The 6,347-nt window shown below is 33.7% G+C and overlaps 1 long non-coding RNA gene across 1 annotated transcript in view; it reads right to left on the reverse strand.

Annotated features, from left to right (window-relative positions):
• The window catches only part of LOC111089370, a 16,406-nt gene extending 10,766 nt beyond the window's left edge, over positions 1-5,640 (reverse strand). The window contains exon 1 of the long non-coding RNA XR_002613650.1: positions 5,384-5,640. This is a non-coding gene — a long non-coding RNA (uncharacterized LOC111089370). The remainder of the gene's footprint in view (positions 1-5,383) is intronic.
• Between the last annotated feature and the right edge of the window lie 707 nt (positions 5,641-6,347).

The following is a 6,347-nucleotide window of genomic DNA, read 5'->3' on the forward strand; positions in this document are numbered from 1 at the left end:
GCGCGGAAAGTGTAAAATCATGTTGTTACACCTTCCGTTAGATACGCGCGGAAAGTGTAAAATCATGTTGTTACACCTTCCGTTAGATACAGGCGGAAAATGTAAAATCATGTTGTCACACCTTCCGTTAGATACACGCGGAAAATGTAAAATCATGTTGTCACACCTTTCGTTAGATACGCGCGGAAAATGTAAAATCATGTTGTCACACCTTTCGTTAGATACGCGCGGAAAGTGTAAAATCATGTTGTTACACCTTCCGTTAGATACAGCGTGGAAAGTAAAACCATGTTACACCTTCCGTTAGATACAGCGCCCCCCCCCCCCTCTCCAGTGGCACAGCGGAATGTCTGCGGACTTACAACACTATAAACCCGGTGTAGCTTTGTGTTTAACTTTAAACAAACAAACAAACCATTAGATACAAGCGGAAAATGTAAAATCATGTTGTCACACCTTCCGTTAGATACAAGCCGAAAATGTAAAATTATGTCACACCTCCCGTTAGATACAAGCTGAAAATATAAAATCATGTCACATCTTCCGTTAGATACAGCGTGAAAGTAAAATCATGTTGTTACACCTTCCGTTAGATACACGCGGAAAATGTAAAATCATGTTGTTACACCTTCCGTTAGATATACACGGAAAATGCAAAATCATGTCACACCTTCCGTTAGATACAAGTTGAAAATGTAGAATCATGTTGTCTCACCTTTCATTAGATCCAAAAAGATATGTCTGCGTTCTCTCGTCTGTTGCTACTAGCAACGTTTCCCTCAAAAGAATACAACAAACACTTGCTAAAGAGTAGACACTGTTATGATAAAAATGTGTCCACGCTGGAAGTTATTTCAACATCCCTTCTCACATGTGTGAATAAAACATTCATAGGAAGATCCAATGTTTGTATATAAACAAAAAACAAAAAAAATGTTACGATAATTTATAGCTGTATATTTATCGTAGATGAACATTAAATCCAATGAAATTTCACTAACATTGATATAGACATTATGAAGTCAGCAAGGAAAAATTTCAGTACAAAACAAACTAAAGTTTAGAGAGAGAGGCATTTCAACTAATCTATCAGCCGCCTGGTGGACGCAATGTATGCAAGACTTCTTTTAGAAATGATTATTTCAAAAATGTCAAGAAGCATATTAGACATGTTAGATGTTTGTCATTAACTTCAGATCAAGAAAAACTACCTATAAAGATTAGAATTAAATATAAATCCAGTAAATCAGGGAGATAATGTAATATACCAGCTTAAGTTTTAACGATTGACACGCATCAGTTCACTAGTTGGGTACCATCACTGTTAAATACATAACAAAGAGATAACATTTTCGCTCAGACATATTGATGGTAGTTATGCCTACCGAAGCTAGTAGTGAAAATATATAACCAACAACTGTAATGGAAGAGAAAATACGCTAAAACTTTATCAGGGTACAAAGAATATGCTAAAACTTTGTCAGAATAGACAGAATATGCTCAAACTGTGTCAGAGTAGAAGGAATGCATCAAAACTTTGTCAGAGTAGAGAGAATATGTTAGAACTATTAGACAGAATACGACGAAAATGTTTCAGAATAAAGAGAAGAAGGTGGAACTTTATCAGGGTAGAGAGAATATGTGAAAACTTTATCAGAGTTGTCCTTACTAACAGGCTATATTTATAAAGAGAATATGTGAAAACTTTATCAGAGTTGTGCTTACTAACAGGCTATATTTATGAAGATAATATGTTGATGTACTTTGGTGATAGATTTTCTTGTAGGCAGATTTTGTTGAATTCACCACTATCTACAACTTTTGCTCGTTGTTCTAACAACGTTAAAACGGCTTTTTGACTTCTTGAGAAGATTTCCAAGAAGAAAGTAAACCTACAGACATCGGTCTTATTCAACAAAATCTGCCTAAAAGATAATATGTTAAACCTTTAACAGAGTTGTTCTCACTAACAGGCTAGGTTTATGAAGATAATATGTTAAACTTTTATCAGAGTTGTGCTTAATAACAGGCTATATTTATGAAGAGAACATGTTAAACCTTTAACAGAGTTGTTCTTACTAACAGGCTATATTTATGAAGAGAACATGTTAAACCTTTAACAGAGTTGTTCTTATTAACAGGCTAGGTTTATAAAGATAATATGTTAAACCTTTAACAGAGTTGTTCTTACTAACAGACTAGGTTTATGAAGAGAATATGTTAAACCTTTAACAGAGTTGTTCTTACTAACAGGCTATATTTATGAAGAGAACATGTTAAACCTTTAACAGAGTTGTGCTTAATAACAGGCTAGGTTAATAAAGATAATATGTTAAACCTTTATCAGAGTTATCCTTACTAACAGATTAGATTTATAAACGAATGATTGCATGTTCAATATGAAAGTTTCAGTATTATAAGTGTGTCTTTATAAAGTGTTTATATGACAATTTTTTAATAGTTAGCCTTTCATCTTTAAATCAAATTACTTCTTAAAGCAATGAAATGCAAGTATCTCAAATAAACACTGTATAGAGAAAAGTAACACTACAATCGTTAGCTCCTCAGTGTCACAGCGGTGTCTGCGGACTTCCATTGATAGAAACTCGGTTTTGATTCTCGTGGTGTGCAGAGCACCAATAGCCTATTGTGTAGCTTTGTGCTTAACTACGAACAAACGACAATCATTAAGCAATATTTTTAATGATTCTATGTATTTGTTAGCTAGAGGGAGCTGCGGGTCCTGATGTTGACGTTAAGATCAAAAGGTTTAGTAATATAGGCGTAGAAAGCTCAAAAGATTTGACGGCAAGTTTTCTAGTAAATTCTAGAGTAGATTATAAATATGATGTTTAGAGAAGAAAGTCGAAAAGATAGAGAGTTGTTTCTATTCGGAGGAGTGAACCAGTCAGTGTGTTATCGCTTTTAGTAAAGTATTTGGATCTGTGTTAGTTATCGCGCATATTAACTAATTAAGTTACTTTGTACAATTAAGTTGATTTTTACGTTAGTATAGTGCACTTAGCATCGTTTGTAAATGTAGGCCTATAACAAGTTACAACAATGTACTAGTGTTCAAGCTTTTCAAAAACGTTTAGGACTGGACTTTGAATTATTTTCACCAGATAACATGAAAGAACATGCAAAAGAAAGAAGTAGAATGATGTTAGAACATTAAAATAAATCAAGAAGAACGGTTTAAATTCATTTGAGCTATTTTAAAGTAGCGTGATTTGTTATGATATTTTAAATTGAAATTCTTGGTATCTTTTTCAAAGACGGTATTTTTAATAGTATCGAACTTGGAACTAATTCCGTGAAACGCAGGACGTTCTGAAATTAAAATTCTGTATCTAGGTCATGCGTACGTTTAGTTGATGGTTATACACGCTAGACTACCACGCATGGTCAATATTGTACGAACATTAACACATTCGTCCTCAAAGCACTTTCTTCTTACACAATAATTCCAGGAACTAGGTGGCAGCTGCTTTGTACCATAACAGTTTTCTTTGTGTTTATTTTCATGCGATTCGAGCCATAGAGTCTGTTTTTTATGTTCTAGTTTGAATTAATTATGAATAATACAATGTCGTGGACTGTTTTGAGAAAAGCTAAGATACAATTTTACTAGTGAACAATGGGTGACCATGAAATATCTTGCTTAAAAATGCGGATCAGACTATTCTCAAAGTTGAACATCTACATATGTGTATACTCGAGTATTTCATGGCTTTTCCAGTGGCTCATCAGGCTTACCTGATCCTGGAATTTCACCAGCTTCTTGTATCTATGGCCGTCAACCGGACGTTGTGAAAAGAAGGATAATATTTTTGCATAAATTTTTCACAATAATCAATCAACTTAGAGTAATTTTTAACTACTGACTAAACAGCAAACTCTTAATTTTTACAGTTATGCGTCGATCAAACGGACTCAGCCCAACAACCCGCACCTTAACGCCTATATTATAAACCGTATTATTCAGAAGATGTTTCTGCATATCTTCTCTTTAGTGCGTATTTCTTTCCCACGGGTACTTAACAAATATCCTGTAATTACCCAAACGTCTTAAATTTTTGGGAGGTAAATTATGTATTTCATCTTATTTTTCTCGTGAATACTTAGAATTGGTAAAATGTTCCCATTGTGGAACATGGAACATAATTACACAATCTAATAGGCAAACGTTATATCCTATACATCGTACTGCTATTGTGGAAGACAGGAAAACATCCTCGTTATAGCCTATATAGCGTACTTCTGTTGTGGGAGAGAAGAAAACATCCTTGTTATCGCCTATACATCGTACTGCTATTGTTCATGGAAGAGAAAGAGCTTGGCAATATTCAGATCAAGTGTATGTTTGATTGACAAACCAGTTCTAAAACAAAATCATCACTTTGGATTTAGCAAAGAAAAACATGATCAAGAGAAAATATATCGCTTGGCAAGAAATACAAGACAAACCAATTCAAAAGAAAATGTGTAGCTTGGCAAGAACCAGTAGACAAACCAGTTTGACACACAGCTAGAAGAATCTTTACTTATGTTCAAGTACAATAATAATCTATTAAAGTTAAATCACAGAAAAAGTACACTAGCTGTACAACAAATAAAAATATGCTAGCAAGTTCCAAACGTATTTCTCCATATAGACCTTTACGTAATGACATTTAACATAAAACAGAGACAACTTATATAATTACAGATGACGTCAATGTTTCAAATTCTTCGAGTTTTAAAATAATATAACACAATTAAATCTGACAACATAAGATGTGGTATAACATAGTTCACTCTTACAACATAAGATGTGGTATAGCATAGTTCCCTTTGACAACATAAGATGTGGTATAACACAATTAAATCTGACAACATAAGATGTGGTATAACATAGTTCACTCTTACAACATAAGATGTGGTTTAATATAGATATCAGACAGTACTACTCGTTGTTTATAGATATAACAGTCATTAAACTGATATATGTATCACACAGTAGTACTCGTTGTTTACCGATATAATAGTCACAAAACTAACATAGATATCAGACAGTGCTGCTTGTTGTATAACAGTCAAAAAGATAACTTTTTAAATAAACTGAACTGAAGTTTTAAGGGCTTTTGTTGTTCCTAGCTTTCTGGGTGCATTTATTTTAGGTAATTAACACCTATGAAGAACAACAAACGAAACTTTTAATAGTCAGAATTCGCCCTTTTCTAAGTAAACTCGTATCGATTCAGTTTTCAAAAATTTACTTTTATTGATTTTAGTTGATACTTTTCGTACTGCTGTTTGGTGGTACTACTGGAGAGAACAGAAAGCTAAAATCATGAAGCTTTGTTCATAAATTAGAAAAAATTTTCACTGACTTACTTACCAACACGAGTGCCCTCCATAATGTTTTTCTTTTGAAATTCAAAAAAAAGATTACAGCTGAAGACCTCAAATTCTGGTTTAGTCCACCCCTTTCAAGATCACCTCAGCAGAACAACAAGTTCGATTAACAAACCCTTGACTTTTGCAGTCTTCCTGTTGAGTCCTATTAGGAAAGCTTCTTTTTTTTTTTCTACATTTTGGAGTTCAAAGGTTGTATATAATTTGAAGACAAAGATTTCAAGCACTGAACTTACGTGTATCACCTCCTATATCTGTTTGTCCCAACCGATCGCGCGGCTTCTGAAGAAATGTTCATTTCTGGAAAGCCGAAGCAGCGTACCTTTCTAAACAGCGATCGATAGCTACACCATGTGTCAGATTCTCCAATAATGCTCACAATGCCATGTTTCTGTGAACAGAGGTGGACACGCATTATGATTGGTTCTACAGAACTAATATAGATAAACTCTAGAGTCGCACCAGAATTCAGAAATTATGTTTTATGTTTAGTGGAGGAAATATAATATTTTATTGATTCAGAATTAATGTGACGGCCTTTATGTTCTTATTCAAATGCAACTATTGAAAAAAAATTAAGTCTGTATCTGCATGACTATGTATAACATAGTAACAGCTTAATTTGTCAACACGGTTGTCATGGCAACAAGAGCAACAGATAATTCGCCATGTTTGTGAAATGGTGTGTTTGTAGGAGACAGAAGGGGAATTTCTCAAGTTACATAAATCTGTTCCAGAAATCAGTATGACCTTAAATTTGATTTTTACTATATCAACAATTGTTTTGAAGTTTCAAGTGTTTTTGTTTTTACTATTTTTAGATATTTTGTCTCCATATCTAATTTGAAGCTTTAGAGTTACAGTTGTGTTTAGGGACATTTTCCTCGTCGTGAAACGAAGTGTTTTCAGTGTTTAGTTTGTTTGTTCGATGTTCTGAAACAATAAAA

The sequence above is a fragment of the Limulus polyphemus genome, unplaced genomic scaffold, assembly GCF_000517525.1.
Source record: "Limulus polyphemus unplaced genomic scaffold, Limulus_polyphemus-2.1.2 Scaffold6046, whole genome shotgun sequence".
Taxonomy (NCBI): domain Eukaryota; kingdom Metazoa; phylum Arthropoda; class Merostomata; order Xiphosura; family Limulidae; genus Limulus; species Limulus polyphemus.